The sequence below is a fragment of the Bos javanicus genome, chromosome 13 (assembly GCF_032452875.1).
Source record: "Bos javanicus breed banteng chromosome 13, ARS-OSU_banteng_1.0, whole genome shotgun sequence".
Taxonomy (NCBI): Eukaryota; Metazoa; Chordata; class Mammalia; order Artiodactyla; family Bovidae; genus Bos; species Bos javanicus.
In genome coordinates, this window is record NC_083880.1 from 30,906,979 (window position 1) to 30,929,427 (window position 22,449).

The window sequence follows — 22,449 nt, forward strand, 5'->3', positions numbered from 1 at the left end:
TTCATCACCAACTCCTGGAGTCCACCCAAACTCATGTCCATTGAGTCAGTGATGCCATCCAACTATCTCATCCTCTGTCATCCCCTTCTCCTGCCTTCAATCTTTCCCAGCATCATGGTCTTTTCCAATGAGTCAGCTCTTCGCATCAGGTGGCCAAAGTATTGGCGTTTCAGCTTCAACATCAGTCCTTTCAACGAACACTCAGGACTGATCTCCTTTAGGATGGACTCATTGGATCTCCTTGCAGTCCAAGGGACTCTCAAGAGTCTTCTCCAACACCACAGCTCAAAAGCATCAATTCTTCAGCACTCAGCTTTCTTTATAGTCCAACTCTTACATTCATACATGACTACTGGAAAAACTATAGCTCTGACTAGATGGACCTTTGTTGGCAAAGCAATGTTTCTGCTTTTTAATATGCTGTCTAGGTTTGTCATGGAGAAGGCAATGGCACACCACTCCAGTACTCTTGCCTGGAAAATCCCATGGATGGAGGAGCCTAGTAGACTGCAGTCCATGCGGTAGCTAAGAGTCAGACACAATTGAGTGACTTCACTTTCACTTTTCACTTCCATGCATTGGAGAAGGAAATGGCAACCCACTCCAGTGTTCTTGCCTGGAGCTGACCGGGGGAGCCTGGTCAGCTGCCGTCTATGGGGTCACACAGAGTCGGACACGACTGAAACGACTTAGCAGCAGCTAGGTTGGTCATAGCTTTCCTTCCAAGGAGTAAGCATCTTTTAGTTTCATGGCTGCAGTCACTGTCTGCAGTGATTTTGCAGCCCAAAACTAGATGGTAAAGAATCCACCTACGATGTGGGAGACCTGGGTTTGATCCATGTGTTGGGAAGATCCCCTGAGAAGGGAATGGCTACCCATTCCAGTATTCTGGCCTGGAGAATACCATGGACAGAGGAGCCTGGCAGGCTACAGTTCATGGGGTCACAAAGAGTCAGCCACAACTGAGCAAATTTCACTTTATTTCACTTTTAGAAAATATAATTTTCCATCATTTAATCATAAAACTAACATATAATCCTTGTATAAAAATTTAAAAATACAGATAAATATGCAGAAGAGAATTAAAATTACTCATTGTCCCAAATCAAGGAATAGAATATCTGAAAATGTTTTAGTCCATTTATTTCCAGTCTTATTTTCCTATACATTTTATGTGTGTGTACATTTTTTCTTAAAAAAAAAAAAAGACTCATTCTCCCTACTGGATTGTAACTTGATTCTACTTCTCTGCTTTGCATTATAAGATCTTCAAATAGCTTTGTATTTCAAAAACATGATTTTTAGTGGGGGAATAATATTTCCATGTAGCATAAATTCTTTACTATTTTCAACTGTTGGACATTTATGCTACTTCCAATTTTTCATTATTTTAAGTAATTCGAAGATGGATGGAGGAGCCTAGTGGGCTGCAGTCCATGGGGTCGCTAACAGTCGGACACGACTGAGTGATTTCACTTTCACTTTTCACTTTCATGCATTGGAGAAGGAAATGGCAACCCACTCCAGTGTTCTTGCCTGGAGAATCCCAGGGATGGGGGAGCCTGGTGGGCTGCCATCTATGGGGTCACACGGAGTCGGACACAACTGAAGCGACTTAGCAGCAGCAGCAAGATGACTAACCTTGTACATATTTAATCACAGTTCTAATTACTCTGCGACATTTATGCATTATCAGGAGGCCATCTACCATATTGGAAAAAAAAAATCCAAATTCTGAATATATCCCACTTGAAGTTAAAAGTTAGGTTTTACTACTAACAACAGCTATGTGTCCTCAGGGAGTTATTAACCTTTCTGAGTCTCAGAAATGTGTAAGAGGACAGAACATTTCTACATATTCATATTTATAATTGTGTGATACAATGAAATAAAAGAGTGAATGGGGATTTCCTGGTGGTCCAGTGGTTAAGAATCTGCCTGGCTATTCAGGGGATGTGGGTTTGATCCTTGGTCAGGGAACTAAGATCCCACATGCTGTGGAGCAGCTAAGCCCACGTGATGCAATGACTGAGCCTGTGTTTCACTAGAGTCTGTGCACGGCAACAAAAGATTCTGCATGATGCAACAAAGACTGCACGTGCTGCAACTAAGACCCAAGGCATCCTAACAAATAAAAAAACAATAAGTTAATGTTTTTTAAAGAAGAGTGGATCATGTCTACGCATGCACACTGTACCAGCCCTTGTTATAAATACCAGGACACTTGTTCCTAGTACAGCTGAAATACAAGGATTCTAGGACCTTTAGACATTTTCTCCAATGTGACAATTCTTTGTATGTTCAAGTAGATGCGGAAAGGTGAGAAACAAGTGGTATGTTTCACTGAGTGCTGTCAATTGAGTGATTTTCCTAATTAACACACCACATCCTAACAGTGAATGGATAAAGATGTTAATTGTCCTCTTCATTACAAAGATGGAGTTAATGCCAAGGATTTGAAACAAATAGCACTTAACTCCCTGAGCACCAGATGAAGAGGGAACTGAATGTTTGCTTTTGATCATTCTGGTCTTCTCATGATCCAGATCAGTAAGTACTCTTTATAACTTGGAGTCATGGCTGTAATTATTTCTTCTGGCTCTAATTTCCAAAGGACCAAACTATAAATTTTGGTCAGATCATATTTGTAAATTTCAACATGCTTCCTAGGCTTGTGCCATCTCAATAAATTAGTTTAAATGCCACCTGCTTGTTAAAAATGCTTTTCCCTATGCCAAAACATTTGTACTAGCAAATTCAAATTACATTTGAAAGGAAAGGGTATTTTTCAGTTATGAATACTTCACATAATATTATTATGGGCTTCCCTGGGGGGTCAGATGGTAAAGAATCTCCCTGCAGTGTAGTGGACCAGGGTTTGATCTCTGGGTTGGAAAGATCCCTTGGAAAAGGGAATGACAACCCATTCCAGTATACTTACCTGGAGAATTCCATGGATAAAGGACCCTGGTGGACTATAGACCATGGGGTCGCAAAGAGTTAGACACAACTCTTTGCAACAAACACACATACAATAAGAATTTCAAAATAAAAATAGGAGAACGTGGTGATTATGAAAGGACAATGTAGGTGGCATGTCTAATCCAGAAAAAATATTCAGAATAATAATCACCCACAATAATCCCTGCCTTGCCAAGGTACAAAAATCAAAACATAGCAAAGTGAACACTGGCCCTGAGTTTTGCCCAAACATCTAAAACAATTACATAAAATTAAAGAGAATTTTTTATTCCAAAATTATAACTTCTTTTTATGAAATAAAGGAGTCTATTCAATGGGTTGGCTTAGCTAGAAATCTCTCAGTTGGTTATTTGGGGTTTTGTAAGGATTGTTCCTTGGACCACAAGGAGATCCAACCAGTCCATCCTAAAGGAGAGCAGTCCTGGGTGTTCATTGGAAGGACTGAGGCTGAGGCTGAAACTCCAATACTTTGGCCACCACATGCAAAGAATTGACTCATTGGAAAAGACTCTGATGCTGGGAGGGATTGGGGGTAGGAGGAGAAGGGGATGACGGAGGATTAGATGGCTGGATGGCATCACTGACTCGATGGATATGAGTTTGAGTGAACTCCAGGAGTTGGTGATGCACAGGGAGGCCTGGCGTGCTGCGATTCATGGGGTCACAAAGAGTCGGACACAACTGAACGACTAAACTGCTGCTACTGCCAAGTCACTTCAGTCGTGTCCAACTCTGTGTGACCCCATAGACGGCAGCCCACCAAGCTCCCCCGTCCCTGGGATTCTCCAGGCAAGAACACTGGAGTGGGTTGCCATTTCCTTCTCCAATGCATGAGAGTGAAAAGTGAAAGTGAAGTCTCTCAGTCGTATCCGACTTCTGGCGACCCTATGGACTGCAGCCTACCAGGCTCCTCCGTCCATGGGATTTTCCAGGCAAGAGTACTGGAGTGGGGTGCCATTGCCTTCTCTGAGCGACTGAACTAAACTGAAGGATTGTTCCACTACGCCCTAAACCACATGGTCATCCTCCTCACCTCTGAACCTTCAACATCTTGAATGGAATAGATGTTCGGTACTTACATGCTGCACAAATGAAGGAGTGAATGAATGTACACATGAATGAGCTGGTATGTATTTCACTCTCTCCTCCTGGTTAGTCAGTGAGAAGATAACTTCTATTTCCTATCTCTTGAAGATTACAAATTTGGGTTTTTGTGTGTGTGTGTGAAATGGCCTCTTGAGTCTATCATTTTACTGCCTCATTTTTAATGACCCTGTTTCTAAATTGAGAGTCATAAAGGAAATCAGAAAGATTGATCAAAAAATTTGATTAGCATTTGGTAAACTTAAAAAAAAATAATATTGGGTATTAGTATAGTACACTGTCATACTGTTATTATTTACTTGCTACGTCATGTCTGACGCTTTGGGACCCCATGGACTATTGCTTGCCAGGCTCCTCTGTCCATGGGATTTCCCAGGCAAGAACACTGTAGTGGGTTGCCATTTCCTTCTCCAGGGGATCTTCCTGGCCCAGGGATCAAACCCACATCTGCTGCTTTGGTGGGCGTATTCTTAACCACTGAGCCACCAGGGAAGCCCTACACTCTTGTGTAGTACTTGATAAAAAATCACAACACGGGCTTCCCTGGTGGTTCAGTGGTTATGAATCTACTGGCCAATGCCGAGGACACAGGTTTGATCCCTTGTCTGGGAAGATCCCATGTGCCACAGAGTAGCTTAGCCCATACACCACAACTATTGAGCCCACACTCTAGAGCCCGGGACCCAGAAATACTGAGCCTCTATGCTGCAACCACTAAAACCCAGCTGCTCTAGGGCCCATGCTATACAGCGAGAGAAGGCACTGAAATGAGAAGCCTACCCACCAAACTAGAGAGTAGCCTCTGCTCGAGGCAACTAGGGAAAGGCCACACGCAGGAGCAAAGACCCAGCATAGCCAAAAATAAATAAAGTTTTTTAAGAATCACTATATTATATGTAACATACACATATATCTAATTGAACATGCATAATCTAGCAACTCACTGATACAAACAATTAGTATCTTATCTATGTTTGGTATCCAAAGTGAAATCTCTAGGTTTCTGTGGGATCCTAAAGACTTAGGGATGACTGGGCGCTCTCTCCTCCCCAGATGAGAGATTTTGCCATAAGCAGGCAGCACCACACTGCTGATCTATGACTCTGGAACCCCACTTGCAGGGGTGATGGAAGGGGCTGGCTCCACAGGTTCCCTAAAGTTGCACTCGGTGAGGACAAAAACCTAGGATCCTTGTAAAAAGAAACTCAAGTCACTACCATGTCAGCAGGAACATTTGCTTCACATGCTTAGCAGACTTAAATCCCATATATTGAACAGGCAGAATGCTTACTATGAATCTTAGCACAACAAAAGCCATGATCAATTCCAGACATTTAATTGTTTCCATTCTTTTGTGTCCTAGAGACCCATTTACTGCTACAAATGATTTCTTTTTTGATGCCTTTCTGAATGTAACTTCATTAGCCAAAACTGTGTAGTTATTTCATAAGTATATGTTGCTTTTATTTAATTTTTTTAAAAAGCTTTATCAGTTAATAAAAAATATTACAATATCTGTTAGTTTGAAGTAAGAAACTATTAGAAATCCAGGACCATTTTTGGACTCATGGTGTAGGGAGTCTTAGCTGCTTCTGTTATTTCTTCCTTTTAACTGTTCACTGTGAAATGGCATATCATAAAATCATTGCATTCCTTTGCATCTGTCTTACTATCTGTCAGTGAAAATAAGATTGTTGCTGTTGTTTAGTCTCTAAGTCCTGTTGGACTTTGCAACCCCAGGGACTGTAGCCCACCAAGCTCCCCGTCTATGGGATTCTCCAGGAGAGAATACTAGAGTGGTTTGCCATTTCCTTCTCCAGGGCATCTTCTCAACCCAGGGATCAAACCTGCATCTCCTGCATTGGCAGGTGGATTCTTTACTGCTGAGCTGCCAGGGAAGCCCAAGGGGTAGTCTGCTGCTACTGCTGCTAAGTCATTTCAGTTGTGTCCAACTCTGTGCAACCCCATAGATGGCAGCCCACCAGGCTCGCCCGTCCCTGGGATTCTCCAGGCAAGAACACTGGAGTGGGTTGCCATTTCCTTCTCCAATGCATGAAAGTGATAAGTGAAAGTGAAGTCGCTCAGTCGTGTCCGACTCTTAGCAACCCCATGGACTGCAGCCTACCAGACTCCTCCATCCATGGATTTTCCAGGCAAGAGTACTGGAGTGGGGTGCCATTGCCTTCTCCTAAGGGGTAGTCTCAGTTCAGTTCAGTCACTCAGTTGTGTCCGACTCTTTGCGACCCCATGAACTGCAGCATGCCAGGCCTCCGTGTCCATCACCAACTCCCAGAGTTCTCTCAAATTCACGTCCACCGAGTCTAGGAAGACTTAAAACAGAGCTTCCAGGGAAAGCTTCTCAACTGAACTACTTTGTTCCTCTGAAAAGCACATCATGGCCTCATGGCCAAGGAAGGTGAGGGGCTGCATAGTATAGCAAATTAAGCTGAACTTCTGTACAATTATCCCACCTCCCACTCTCCTCAACTTTCAGAAATCTGACTGTGTTCTTTCCATCTGATCCTAATGATTAAGTTCTTGATTTCACTGTATTACACAGAGGAAGCTCTATGGTTTAAGCTTTCAAGTTAGCTAATCCATGCTCAAATCTGTGTTCCTCATCACTCACCTGTATGACCTTTTGGTACTCCCCAACCTTTTTGGCACCAGGGCCAGTTTCGTGGAAGACAATTTTACCCTGGACCACAGTGTGTGGGAAGGATGGTTCCAGGATGATTTAAGCACATTTCTATTATTATTACATCAGCTCCACCTCAGATCACCAGGCATTAGATCCTGGAGGTTGGGGATCTCTGCTTAGACAAATGACCAATTGAAACCTCACTTTCCTCATACTTTAAATGCGGCTGCTAACACCCCATAGGAGTACAGTGATTACACAATAAATAATTTAATATTAATATCCCTTAGCTAAGGGCCACAAGCACAAACAATCTAAATATTATTAGGACAATGGAGAGTAAGTCAAGGATACTTTTGTTCCTATCTGAGTACATGTCTACAGAGTTGTTTCTAGGTGAGCCGGAATAATTACATGCTGCATCAGTACAAGTTAAAGTCAGCAACAATAGGAAAATTAAAACTGCAACTAATAATTGGAAGTAGGGTTCCTTTTTCTTCTACTTTTCAAATACTCTATCCCATTATCAGTTATATAATAAATGTTTATACTATACCCTGCTGCCATGCTAATTGTAACAGGGAAATAGAAAGTGGTATAAGGTAGGATTTCCTCCCAAAAGAAGATAAGGCTGGTACACAAACTACAAGACAAAAACTGTACCCACAATAAAGAGGCTAAGATTCAGAACACAAATTATACTAACTGATAAGGGCTTTGGGTTTTAAACTTGGCCATGAATGAAATCAGAGTGCTTTAACAAGAGAGGAGTATATTTAGCAAGAACAACATTATGACCATAAACTTGGGCAGAAACACCAACATGGAACATTTTGGGACACTGGGGTGGGGGAGTCTGACAGGATGTAGATTGTACAAACTGTTGTAAGGTTGTGGGGATCACACTTAGTTCAGTGGGTTAGTGCCACAAAGAATGCTGTGTGTTTGCATCTGATGCCCCATTCATGAAGAATAGGGGCCTCCCAGACACTTAGGTGGAATGAGAGAACAATCAAAATGTTTTAAGAATTCTCCAAATGCAGAATGGAGTAGTGAAAAAGAGGCAGCAAGTTGGAAGATTTAGTAGTGGAGAGACAATTTTTTAACTTACATCATGACTCATGTCTGCACAGAAAATGTACTTCTAAATTTGGTCTTTATTCAATTTGGCCTTTCTCCTGCACCCACAGGTTAGTGGAGGAAAGAAAACCTAAATGTCTAATGTGGTTTAAACTTAGTACTAGCCAATCATTTGAACAGTCCTTATAGCTACTGTTCAGTATCTCTGGACAATGGTGCTCCATCTTTGAGATGGGGTCCCTTTGTCCTACTTTTCTTCATATGTTGAAGTCCTAACCCTCAGTATCTCAGAATGTGAGACACTGTGATAATGTGTATTTGGAGATTCAGCCTTTAAAGAGGTAAATTTAAAATGAAGCTGTTCTAACTTGTGGCCTTATATGAGAAGACTAGGCTAGAGAGAGACACCAAAGGTATACAAACCCAGGGCTGACGTGTACACAAAGTAAAGGCTCTATGAGGACACGAGAGGAAGGTGGCCATTCGCAAGCCAAGAAGAAAGCAAACCTGCAAACATCTTGATCTTGAACTTCTGACTTCCAGAACTATGAGCAAATACATTTCTCATTGTTAAAAATCACCCAGTCTGTCATATTTCATTCACTATGGCAGACTGACCAAACTGATGTATCGGTTAAACCTGACTAAGAATATGAGATTTGCACAGATATTTGAAGGGAAGTCTGGGGGCAGGATGTTCAAAGCAGCGGAAACAGTTATAACAAAGAACCATGAGTCAGGAGCTCGCCTTCCATATTTGAGGAACAGCAGGTAAGGCAGGTGTGTGAGGAGAGTTTGAATATGGGAATGAAGCAGGGAGTTAGAAAAGAGCTGAGGAACAAGTAACAGTCACACCGGGCTGAGAATACTATTATGAAAACTTTGGCTTTTGCTTGCCTAAAATGGGGAGCCATTTCAGGAGGCTATGGAGGAATGAGTTTCTTCATGAACTGCCAGTGGCTATGCAAATTGCTACAACTATTTCTATCTGATTTAGGTTTTAAAAGAAAAAGAAAAGGTTTTTTCTTCTTTCTTTCTCTTCCTGAACAACTTAGTCCAAACGCCATGAGGTAGCACCAAGCAGGGTAGGTATCCATGCCAGTAGAACAGAGGGATGAGTTCCTGGTGGGCCAGGACGGGAGTCAGAGCCCAGGGGAGACGAGGAGGGCATCCAGATAGGAAGCCTGATGAGCACAGGGTATCAGAGACCAACCAGAGTGAGGAGGACTGCTCTGAGGTGGGAAACTGGAGCCAGAGCAGGATGATGAGGTGAAGAGGCCACCACACGGGTTGCCCAACATGAAGAATCAAAGTCTGAAGTTTCTGTAGAAGGCACCTCTACAGAGGGGTGGTCCACGTGGGGAACCAGAGCCCACACTGGGTGAGGAGAACGTCTGGGTGTAGAAGGCACATACAGCCTGGAAAGTGCCATTACATTACAGCCCAAGCTGGGAAAGGAGGATGCCCATGCAAGGAAGCAGGCGGTGGTGCAGATGGAAAAGTGGTTACAAATAGCGAAATGTATTAGGATAATGGGAGCCAAGTTTCTCATAGTTACAGAAAGGAGTTACGAGAGGAAGAAAATTAGAACAAACCCTATGGTGTTGGAAAGCACTTGGTAAAAACTCTTGGTTTTTATAATACATGGTTATAAAAATCAGGCACATCTCATTTTAGTGTGTTTTGCTTGATTGTGCTTCAGAGATAATTTTTTTTTGTTTTTACACACTGAACGTTTGTGGCACAGAACAAGCTTATCGGCGCCATTTTACCAACAACACTTGCCCACTCTGTGTCTCTGTGTCACATTTTGATAATTCTCACAATATTTCAAACTCTCTCATTCTCTTTATATATCTCTATATATTTTTCACTTATAATGATGTGTGATCAGTGATGTTTGATATTAGTGCTGCAAAAACATTTACAGTTCACCGAAGGTTCAGGTGACAGCATTTCTTTGCAATACTGTATTTTTAATTGTTATGTACATTTTTTAAAAGACATAATGCTACTGTACATTTGACAGACTATAGTATAGTGTAAACATAACTTTTAAATGTACTAGAGAACAAAAGAGTTCACATGACTCACTTTATTGCAATATTCACTTTACTGTAGTAGCCTGGAACTAAATCTGCAATATCTCTGAGGTATACCTATAATCTAAGTGTGGGTTTCTGGGTGTATACACACACACACACACGCACACAGGCTCCTTAGCTATATCCACTTAGAGGGGAACAGTGACACCCCAGTAACAATGAGCACTCCTAGCACCCAGATCCTGGCTTCTAAGTACTGCATTTCACTACAGTATGATTCCAAAGTTGGTACAGGGAATATACAAGATGAATCTGGAATATCTTCTTGTACTGGAAATCACAGACGTATTTAAAGAATGACATTTTAAGAGGATACAGAAGCTAGCTTGAAGGAGTTCCCACTGACCAAATATGGGCCATTTGAGCACTACAATAAGTAATATTCAGATCAGATCAGATCAGTCGCTCAGTTGTCTCCGACTCTTTGCGACCCCATGAATCACAGCACGCCAGGCCTCCCTGTCCATCACCAACTCCCGGAGTTCACTCAGACTCACGTCCATCGAGTCAGTGATGCCATGCAGCCATCTCATCCTCTGTCGTCCCCTTCTCCTCCTGCCCCCAATCCCTCCCAGCATCAGAGTCTTTTCCAATGAGTCAACTCTTCGCATGAGGTGGCTGAAGTACGGGAGTTTCAGCTTTAGCATCGTTCCTTTCAAAGAAATCCCAGGGCTGATCTCCTTCAGAATGGACTGGTTGGATCTCCTTGCAGTCCAAGGACTCTCAAGAGTCTTCTCCAACACCACAGTTCAAAAGCATTAATTCTTCAGTGCTCAGCCTTCTTCACAGTCCAACTCTCACATCCATACATGACCACAGGAAAAACCATAGCCTTGGCTAGACAAACCTTTGTTGGCAAAATAATGTCTCTGCTTTTGAATATGCTATCTAGGTTGGTCATAACTTTCCTTCCAAGGAGTAAGCGTCTTTTAATTTCATGGCTGCAATCACCATCTGCAGTGATTTTGGAGCCCAGAAAAATAAAGTCTGACACTGTTTCCATTGTTTCCCCATCTATTTCCCATGAAGTGGTGGGACTGGATGCCATGATCTTTGTTTTCTGAATATTGAGCTTTAAGCCAACTTTTTCACTCTCCACTTTCACTTTCATCAAGAGGCTTTTGAGTTCCTCTTCACTTTCTGCCATAAGGGTGGTGTTATCTGCATATCTGAGGTTATTGATATTTCTCCCGGCAATCTTGATTCCAGCTTGTGTTTGAGCCTGTTATAACTAATTGAATAAAATAAGAAACTACAGGTCCATAAAAATAAATGGAAAGCTTGATTTTAAATGAGGTATTGGTACAGCTTAAATTACCACCCCCTGTAAAACTGTTATTAATTACAAGTGGGAGGACTTCCCTGGTGGTCCACTGGCTATGACTCTGCACTCCCAGTGAAGGGGGCCCAGGTTCAATCTCTAGTTAGGGAACTATATCCCACATGTCACAGCTGAAAGATCCTGCATGCTACAACTAAGACCCAGTGAAGATGAATAATAAATAAATAAACATTTCTTTAAAATTACAAATAGGAAAAGCATGTACATTTCCAGTGGCTGGCATCATGTACCACCTGAGAGAACACGGCATCACTCCTATGTCATCCTTGACCAAGACATATAATCTGAATCTAATCATGAGGAATCATCAGATACTCCAAACAGAGGGACATTCTAGAAAATCACTACCTGCAATCTTGAAACATGTCAACACTATGCAAATCAAAGACAGATAAACTTTTTTATATTGAAGGACTAAAAACGACCTGACAACTGAATGCAACATGTGATTCTACACAGAATTCCTTTGTCACAAATAACATTATTAGGATAACTGGCAACATGTATATGAGATCTGCAGACTGAATGTAATATATTAATTCTAGTGGTTGTGTTACAGTTACATAGAAGAGTGTGCTTGTTTGTAGGAAATACTTCCTAAGGTACTACAGAAAGTTGGGGAATAAGGACAGCAACATATTCTCAAATGATGCGGGAAAATAAATGTCCTTTGTACTATTCTTAAACTTTTCCAGAAGTTTTTGTTTCAAAATTTTTAAAGTTAATAAAAGGGAACCCTCTTGCACTGTTGGTGGGAATGTAAATTGGTAGCCACTATGGAGAACAGTATGGAGGTTCCTTAAAAATTAAAAAGAGAACTACCATATGACCTAGCAATTCTACTTCTAGGCATTTACCCTGAGAAAACCATGGTTCAAATAGACACATGCACCCAGATGTTCATAGCAGCACTATTTACAATAACCAGGACATGGAAGCAATCTAAATGTCCATCAACAGAGGAATGGATAAAGAAGTGGTACATATATATAAGATGGAATATTACTCAGCCATATAAAAGAACAAAATTGGGTCCCACTGTGGATAGTCTTAGAAACTGTCATACAGATTGAAGTCAGAAAGAGAAAAATAAATACCTTATCAGTTCAGTTGCTCAGTCATGTCCGACTCTTTGTGACCCCATGGACTGCAGCACACCAGGACTCCCTGTCCATCACCGACTGCTGGAGCCCACCCAAACTCATGTCCATTGTATCAGTGATGTCATCCAACCATCTCATCCTCTGTCTTCCCCTTCTCCTCCCGCCCTCAATTTTTCCCAGCATGAGGGTCTTTTCAAATGAGTCAGCTCTTTACATAAGGTGGCCAAAGTATCAGAGTTTCGGGACTCTCAAGAGTCTTCTCCAATACCACAGTTCAAAAGCATCAATTCTTCAGCGCTCAGCTTTCTTCACAGTCCAACTCTCACATCCATACATGACTACTAGAAAAACCATAGCCTTGACTAGACAGACCTTTGTTGGCAAAGTAATGTCTCTGCTTTTTAATATGCTGTCTAGGTTGATCATAACTTTCCTTTCAAGGAGTAAGCATCTTTTAATTTCATATATATGGAATACAGAAAAATAGTATAGATGAACTTAAGTGCAAAGCAGGAATATAGACACAGATGTAGAGATCAAACATATGGGAAAAAACAGGAAGGGCAGGGGTGGGATGAATTGGGAGACTGGGACTGACATACACACTGAAAGTGAAAGTTGCTCAGTCATGTCCGACTCTTTGTGACCCCATGGACTATACAGTCCCTGAAATTCTCCAGGCCAGAATACTGGAGTGGGTAGCCTTTCCCTTCTCCAGGGGATCTTCCCAACCCAGGGATATACACACTACTATGTATAACATCCATTCTAATGGAGATCAGTCCTGGGTGTTCTTTGGAAGGAATGATGCTAAAGCTGAAACTCCAGTACTTTGGCCACCTCATGCGAAGAGTTGACTCATTGGAAAAGACTCTGATGCTGGGAGGGATTGGGGGCAGGAGGAGAAGGGGACGACAGAGGATGAGATGGCTGCATGGCATCACTGACTCAATGGACATGAGTCTGAGTGAACTCCAGGGGTTGGTGATGGACAGGGAGGGCTGGCGTGCTGCAATTCACGGGGTCGCAAAGAGTCGGACATGACTGAGCGACTGAACTGAACTGACTGATGTATAAAATAGATAACTAATGAGAACCTCGGAGAGGGCGATGGCACCCCACTCTAGTACTCTTGCCTGGAAAATCCCATGGGCAGAGGAGCCTGGTGGGCTGCAGTCCATGGGGTCCCAAAGATTAGGAAACGACTGAGCAACTTCACTTTCACTTTTCACTTTCATGCATTGGAGAAGGAAATGGCAACCCACTCCAATGTTCTTGCCTGGAGAATTCCAGGGACGGGGGAGCCTGGTGGGCTGCCATCTATGGGGTCGCACAGAGTCAGACACGACTGAAGCGACTTAGCAGCAGCAATGAGAACCTACTGTATAGCACAGGGAATTCTATTCAATACCCTGTGGTGACCTAAATGGGAAGGAAATCCAAAAAAGAGGGTACACACACACACACACACACTCATATAGCTGATTCATTTTGCTACACTGTAGAAACTAACACAACATTGTAAAGCAACTATACTCCAATAAAAATAGATTTAAAAAATAATTAAAACTAGGGACTCAAACACTTATACATCAAATCTCATACAGAACTAATGACAATGGCCAAAAGCTAGTAACAAACCAGGCACTGTCAGTAGATAAATAGGTACATAAAATGTAGTATATACAAACACTGAGATAGTATCCTGCCATAAAAAGGAATGAAATACTGATAGATGTTACAACACGGGTGAACCTTGTAAACATTATAAGCGAAATAGGCACAGGTCACATATTACAGGATTCCACGTGTATGAAATATCCAGAACAGGTAAATCTACAAAGACTGTGGATAGTTTCCAGCTGGTGATGGGAGTGCAGAATACAGAGTAACTGCTTAATGGGTATGGGGCTTTCTTCTGGGATGATAAAGAGTTCTTGGTGGTAGTTAGAGACTACTGTGAATGTTTAGAAGAAATATTGTAACAAATTTAAGACATTAAAAAATGGTCTACATCAAAAAATGTCTTAAAAAATACACACACACACACACACAAAGCCTCTCATTCTTGGGGTGGGGGGAGGGATAACTGCTGCTGCTATATTGAAAACATTCTGTAGAGTGGGGTATAAATGTAGACTTAAGTTAGAACTCTACTGCAGAAAGTCAGTTCTAGCAGCTGGCTTATTGGACCAGAGTGGTAGCAGCAAAGGCAAAGAAGTCGTTGGATTCTGTACGTATTTTGATGGCAGAGCCACAAGAATTCTTTAGGGATTGTATGTAAGGTATGAGAAAGAATGCAATCACTAATAATTTCAAGAATTCTGCACCTAGCAACTGAAAGAATATTGTTGCCTTCAATAATATAGAAAGACTGAACCACAAACTGAATAATCAGAGCTTAGTTCGGGCCTAGTTGAGTTTAAGACAATTGTAAGATAACAGAGTAGAGATTTGAATGAAAGTGAAAGTGACTCAGTTGTGTCCTTCTCTTTGCAGCCCCATGGACTGTGTAGCCTACCAAGCTCCTCCAGGCGGGATTCTCCAGGCGAAAATATTGGAGTGGATTTCCATCTCCTTCTCCAGGGGATCTTCCAGAACTAGGAATTGAACCCGGGTCTCCTGCATTGCAGGCAGATTTTTTTACTCCCTGAGCTACCAGGGAAGCCCAATAGAGATTTGAATAGGCATTTGGATAGACAAGTCTAGAATCTGGGACAGAAATTTAGGCTGCAGATAAAAGACTTGAAAGTTGGTAGTGAAGTTATAAAAAAAAAACAAAAACAAAAACTGTTATACAGGATGAGAACATCAGGGAAGTAAATATAGATGCAGAAAAAAAACAGGGATATGGACTGAGCCCTGGGACACGTCCATCTTTAGTATGAGAGGAGATGGTCCCCAAAAGGTACTGAAGAGCATTAGATAGTGAGGAGGAGCATTAACCAGTGGAAAACCAAGAAGAATATCTGTCCTGGAAGCTATATGAAGAAAAGATATCATGGAGGAATGTGTGATAATTTGTGTCAAACCATGTTGGTATCTCACATAAGAGACAAATTTTTGGAGCTACGTTATGAAATGCAAACCCACTTAAAGTGTTTTTTAGAAAATTACCATTTCTTCATTTTGAAATGTTCTTTATTTTTGATGATTCCTTGTCTTGAAGTGTACTGTCTGATATTAATATAGCTACACGAGCTTTTATATAGTATTTTCACACTAGAACTTTTATTTATTTTTCATAGAACTTTTAAAATCCTTTTACTTTCATGCTAACAGTGTCATTATTTAAAGTGTGTCTCTTCACAACAATACATAGTTGGATCTTGTTTTATTATTCAGACTAATAGATGTGGACAAAGAAATATTTGTTCTTTTTGTACTTAATGCAACTACGGATATGGTTTCAGTTCAGTTCAGTTGCTCAGTCGTGTCCGACTCTCTGCGACCCCATAAACTGCAGCACGCCAGGCCTCTGTCCATCACCAACTGCCAGAGTCCACCCAAACCCATGTCCATTGTGTCGGTGATGCCATCCAACCATCTCATCCTCTGTCATCCTCTTCTCCTCTGGCCCTCAATCTTTCCCAGCATCAGGGTCTTTTCCAATGAGTCACCTCTTCACATCAGATGGCCAAAATATGGGATTTTCACTAGCCCCTCTTGCACTTTGCACTACTTTTACCATATATTTTACTTTATGTATGTTATAAAGCACATAAACAGTCAATAAAAAATATTTAAAATCACTTCTTATGACATTTTTTGTTCATTCCTATCAGTCTACAGTTCAACTTGGGAATATTTCTCTATTAGCTTGAAAATTTTTCCATCTTACTTATTACAGCATTAGATCATCAGATAAAGAACTCCCTCAGTTTATGTTCATCTGAAAATATCTTTATTTAATTTTATTTTGAAGTTTACTTTTGCTGGGTATAAAATTCTAAGTAGGCATTTTTTACTCTAAAGTACTCTAAAGAAGTCATAACATTGTGCTCTAAATCCTATTGTTTTTGACAAGAAGTCAATCTCATTCTTGTTCCCCTGGATATACTGTCTTTTTCCCTCTGGCTGCTTTTAAGACTATTTTTTAATTTGCTTTTCAACAATTTGACTATGATGTGCCAGTGTGTCATTTTCCTTGTACTTTTAGAAGGGGCAGAGGAACCAGAGATCAAATTGCCAACATCTGCTGGATCATGGAAAAGGCAAGAGAGTTCCAGAAAAATATCTATTTCTGCTTTATTGACTATGCCAAAGCCTTTGACTGTGTGGATCACAATAAACTGTGGAAAATTCTGAAAGAGATGGGAATACCAGACCACCTGACCTGCCCATGGAGAAACCTATATGCAGGTCAGGAAGCAACAGTTAGAACTGGACATGGAACAACAGACTGGTTCCAAATAGGAAAAGGAGTATGTCAAGGCTGTATATTGTCACCCTGCTTATTTAACTTATATGCAGAGTACATCATGAGAAATGCTGGGCTGGAGAAAGCACAAGATGGAATCAAGATTGCTGGGAGAAATATCAATAATCTCAGATATGCAATGACACCACCCTTATGGCAGAAAGTGAAGAACTAAAGAGCCTCTTGGTGAAAGTGAAAGAGGAGAGTGAAAAAGTTGGCTTAAAGCTCAACGTTCAGAAAATTGAGATCATGGCATCCAGTCCCATCACTTCATGGGAAATAGATGGGGAAACAGTGGAAACAGTGGCTGACTTTATTTTTCTGGGCTCCAAAATCACTGTGGATGGTGACTGCAGCCATGAAATTAAAAGACGCTTACTCCTTGGAAGGAAAGTTATGACCAACCTAGATAGCATATTCAAAAGCAGAGACATTACTTTACCAACAAAGGTCCGTCTAGTCAAGGCTATGGTTTTTCCTGTGGTCATGTATGGATGTGAGAGTTGGACTATAAAGAAAGCATAGTACCAAAGAATTGATGCTTTTGAACTGTGGTGTTGGAGAAGACTCTTGAGAGTCCCTTGGACTGCAAGGAGATCCAACCAGTCCATCCTAAAGGAGATCAGCCCTGGATGTTCATTTGAAGGACTGATGTTGAAGCTAAAACTCCAATACTTTGGCCACCTGATGTGGAGAGCTGACTCAATGGAAAAGACCCTGATGCTGGGAGGAATTGGGGGCAGGAGGAGAAGGGGACAACAGAGGATGAGATGGTTGGATGGCATCACCGACACAATGGACTTGGGTGTGGGTGGACTTCGGGAGTTGGTGATGGACAGGGAGGCCTGGTGTGCTGCGGTTCATGGGGTTGCAGAGAGTTGGACATGACTGAGCAACTGAACTGAACTGAACCCAGATTTGAGTATGATGAGCTTCTTGAATCTGTGAGTTGATATTTATCATCAATTATAGAAAAATGTCAGCCATTTTCTCTCTTCTCACTCAGGTATTAGACCATGTTTTATTATCCTTCATGTCTCCAATGCTATTTTTCCCCATTCTTTTTTTTTTTTTTTACCCTCTGTTTCAGTTTGGATCATTTCTATCTTTGCTCTGTCCAATCTGCCCTTAAAAGTAAATGTGTTAGTCACTCAGTACTATTCAGCTGTTTGTGATCCCATGGACTGTGTCCTGCCACAGTCCTCTGTCTGTGGAATTCTTCAGGCAAGAACACTGGAGGAGGTTGCCCTTCCCTTCTCTCTGACCCAGGGATTATACCAGGGTCTCCTGCATTTCAGGCAGACTCTGACCTAAATGGGAAGGAAATTCACAAAAGAGGGGGTATATGTACAGCTGATTCACTTTGCTGAACTACAGAAACTAACACAACACCGTAAAGCAACAAGACTCTGACAAAAATTTTTAAAAATTAAAAAAAGTAAAATGGAGAGGAGGGGGATGGAGAGTGAGAACATGTCCAGAAATACAAGCTGATGGATGAAGCACTGAAGGGAGATGAACTCTACTGATTCACACTGACTTCTCAGTCCTTCCATGACACTCCAAGGACTGCAGCTGTAGAACTCCAAAAGGAGCTACTCCCCAAGAATAGAAGAAGAGAATGTTTGAGAAGACAAGTGGGGTAGGAAACAGGAAAAAACAGAGAATAGGGAATGAGCAATATATCCTCAGAGACAGAGAAATAGGAAACGCAATTAAGAGTGGCTAAGACTTTGCCCTCCAATGCAGGGGGTCAGGGAAATAGATTCTACCTGCTGCAAGTAAGACCTGGTGCCACATGCAGCCAAAAAAATAAATAATTTTTTTTAAAAAGAGGTGAAGAGCTGGGCTTTCTGATAAATAGACATCTGATGGAAAACTAGAAGAATGATCAATTGCTAATGACATGAGAAAGGATGCTCAAGAATATGGTGATTAGAACTCTGGACTGAAAATTGGAACACTGTCTTTGCAGTGTGCAATGAAACCACTCTGAAATCTGGAGCAAATCCATCTCTGTCTTCTCTGCTATAATCAGATTATTACTTCTATGTTGATGATTCTTAAATTATCTCCATAGTATAAATTGTCTTCATATTTGTGTCTGCTGTTTTTATATTTGAACATGTATATGACAAAAATAATTTAAAATGTACGAGAATGGAAAACACTTGCTCTAATATCCTAATTCTGCAGAGATCTAGAAGTTATACAGGTTGCCTAACTTCTTGGTTCTGGAACTTGGCTAAGAATCGATTTTCTTGAGTCTCACTCCCAAATTCTAATTTGTTTTTCATCCATGTTTTTACATAGTCACTGCCACGTGAACAGGTAAAGCACTGCTACAATATGAACTTCAAAGTACAAAAGGAAGGGTGCCTTGCTATCAGAAAAATATCATCACAGAAGGCAAAGTTGCAAAAATAGCCATTTTATACAAAAATATCTGTTTTTTTTCTATTACAATAAACATGATAATTATTACTCTTCCTGGTTTTCGGAGGAAGTGACAAAGCAAATGGGTAGCTGGTCAGTTCAGTTCAGTTCAGTTCAGTCACTCAGTCATGTCCTCAATCTTAGTTTTTCTGAATGTTGAGCTTTAAGCTCAACTAATTCAATCTTAGTTTTCTGAATGTTGAGCTTTAAGCCAACTTGTTCACTCTTCACTTCACTTTCATCAAGAGGCTCTTTAGTTCCTCTTCACTTTCTGCCATAAGGGTGGTGTCATCTTTGTAACTCTTTGTGACCCCATGAATCACAGCACGCCAGGCCTCCCTGCCCATCACCAACTCCTGGAGTTCACTTAGACTCACGTCCATCGAGTCAGTGATGCCAACCAGCCATCTAATCCTCCGTTGTCCCCTTCTGCTCCTGCCCCCAATCCCTCCCAGCATCAGAGTCTTTTCCAATGAGTCAACTCTTCGCATGAGGTGGCTGAAGTACGGGAGTTTCAGCTTTAGCATCATTCCTTCCAAAGAAATCCCAGGGCTGATTTCCTTCAGAATGGACTGGTTGGATCTCCTTGCAGTCCAAGGGACTCTCAAGAGTCTTCTCCAACACCACAGTTCAAAAGCATCAATTCTTTGGCACTCAGCTTTCTTCACAGTCCAACTCTCACGTCCATACATGACCACAGGAAAAACCATAGCCTTGACTAGACGGACCTTTGTTGGTAAAGTAATGTCTCTGCTTTTCAATATGCTATCTAGGTTGGTCATAACTTTTCTTCCGAGGAGTAAGCGTCTTTTAATTTCATGGCTGCAGTCACCATCCACAGTGATTTTGGAGCCCAGAAAAATAAAGTCTGACACTGTTTCCACTCTTTCTCCATCTATTTCCCATGAAGTGATGGGACCAGATGCCATGATCTTTGTTTTCTGAATGTTGAGCTTTAAGCCAACTTTTTCACTCTTCACTTTCATCAAGAGGCTCTTTAGTTCCTCTTCACTTTCTGCCATAAGGGTGGTGTCATTGCATATCTGAGGTTATTGATATTTCTCCTGGCAATCTTGATTCCAGCTTGTGCTTCTTCCAGCCCAGCGTTTCTCATGATGTACTCTGCATATAAGTTAAATAAGCAGGGTGACAATATACAGCCTTGACGTACTCCTTTTCCTATTTGGAACCAGTCTGTTGTTCCATGTCCAGTTCTAACTGTTGCTTCCTGACCTGCATATAGGTTTCTCAAGAGGCAGGTCAGGTGATCTGGTATTCCCATCTCTTGAAGAATTTTCCACAGTTTATTGTGATCTACACAGTCAAAGGCTTTGGCATAGTCAATAAAGCAGAAATAGATGTTTTTCTGTAACTCTCTTGCTTTTTCCATGATCCAGCGGATGTTGGCAATTTGGTCTCTGGTTCCTCTGCCTTTTCTAAAACCAGCTTGAACATCTGGAAGTTCATGGTTCACGTATTGCTGAAGCCTGGCTTGGAGAATTTTGAGCATTACTTTACTAGCATGTGAGATGAGTGCAATTGTGCGGTAGTTTGAGCATTCTTTGGCATTGCCTTTCTTTGGGATTGGAATGAAAACTGACTTTTTCCAGTCCTGTGGCCACTGCTGAGTTGTCCAAATTTGCTGGCATATTGAGTGCAGCACTTTCACAGCATCATCTTTCAGCATTTGAAATAGCTCAACTGGAATTCCATCACCTCCACTAGCTTTGTTCGTAGTGATGCTTTCTAAGGCCCACTTGACTTCACATTCCAGCATGTCTGGCTCTAGGTGAGTGATCACACCATCGTGATTATCTTGGTCGTGAAGATCTTTTTTGTATAGTTCTTCTGTCTATTCCTGCCACGTCTTCTTAATATCTTCTGCTTCTGTTAGGTCCATACCATTTCTGTCCTTTATCGAGCCCATAAAGACAACATTGCTCCCAGCCAAGGATAACTTTATGGAAAACCTACAATCCTCAGCAATCTGACAGAGTCACTGAAAATTTACCACAACTCTTAACTCTTCATTTTCCATATTAAGCAGTGGCCCACAGAATCATCCTTTAACTACTAATTATTAGCTCATGATTGTCTCCATGTCTGTACTGCACTTACTCTATGTAAGCTACTCTGGTTAAGAACTATAGAGGGACTTCCCTGGCACTCTAGTGGTTAAGGATTCTGGGCTTTCACTGCTGGGGGCCCAGGTTCAATCGCTGGTTGGAGAACTAAGATCCCATAAGCATGGGATGGCTCAAAAATTGTGGCATGGCTTAAAAAAATCCAACCAAACAGAAACCAAACCAAAACAAAACAAAACACCACTTTAGAAATTGGAGTAAGGAGTATTTTCCCCTGGGAGAGGGCATATCCTTTTCTTCTTCTGGCAACTAGGGTGAGTGACTGATTACTTTGATCCAATCAGGAATTGCACTGGGTTGAGGCTAGGTTGCCCCATCAGTTCGTTTTGGTCACTTCTTGATTTCAAATGGCTTGAAGGCAAGATCTGTGCTATGTATATTGACCTCTCTCTGATTTCCAGCTCCACCTTCAGCTTCCCACATCTCCTTGTACTCAGCTAAATTCTAGGAAGATTATAGGAAGATAAACAGGAATTAGGGAAAACCTCTAAAATGTGAGGCTATTCCACATTCCGATCTATTACCAGATAGTTTTAAGTTTTGCTGGAATCTCTTTACCCTAGAAAAGGTAAAGAGGAAATTGGAAGATAAAAAGGGAAAGAGTTAAATAAAAATACATGGGTCAATATTTATCTTCTGCTGGGATGAAAAAGTTCACGACAGACCATCACTCCTGCTTTAATACTATCAGATCAGATCAGATTATTGGCATACCTAATCATTGTCCTATCCACGTTCAACCAGGATAATCTGCCACTGGTTTGAACTGGCTACCAGTCTTTGCTCACTTAGTAAAGGTTTGTCCTTCTCTGGGATGCAGTTCCTTTGTATTTCTGTGTACCGATAGTGCTTGCTAGCTTTAAAATATATGTAGATAGACAGCATATTCAAAAGCACAGACATTACTTTGCCAACAAAGTTTCGTCTAGTCAAGGCTATGGTTTTTCCAGTGGTCATGTATGGATGTGAGAGTTGGACTGTGAAGAAGGCTGAGCACTGAAGAATTGATGCTTTTGAACTGTGGTGTTGGAGAAGACTCTTGAGAGTCCCTTGGACTGCAAGGAGATCCAACCAGTCCATTCTGAAGGAGAT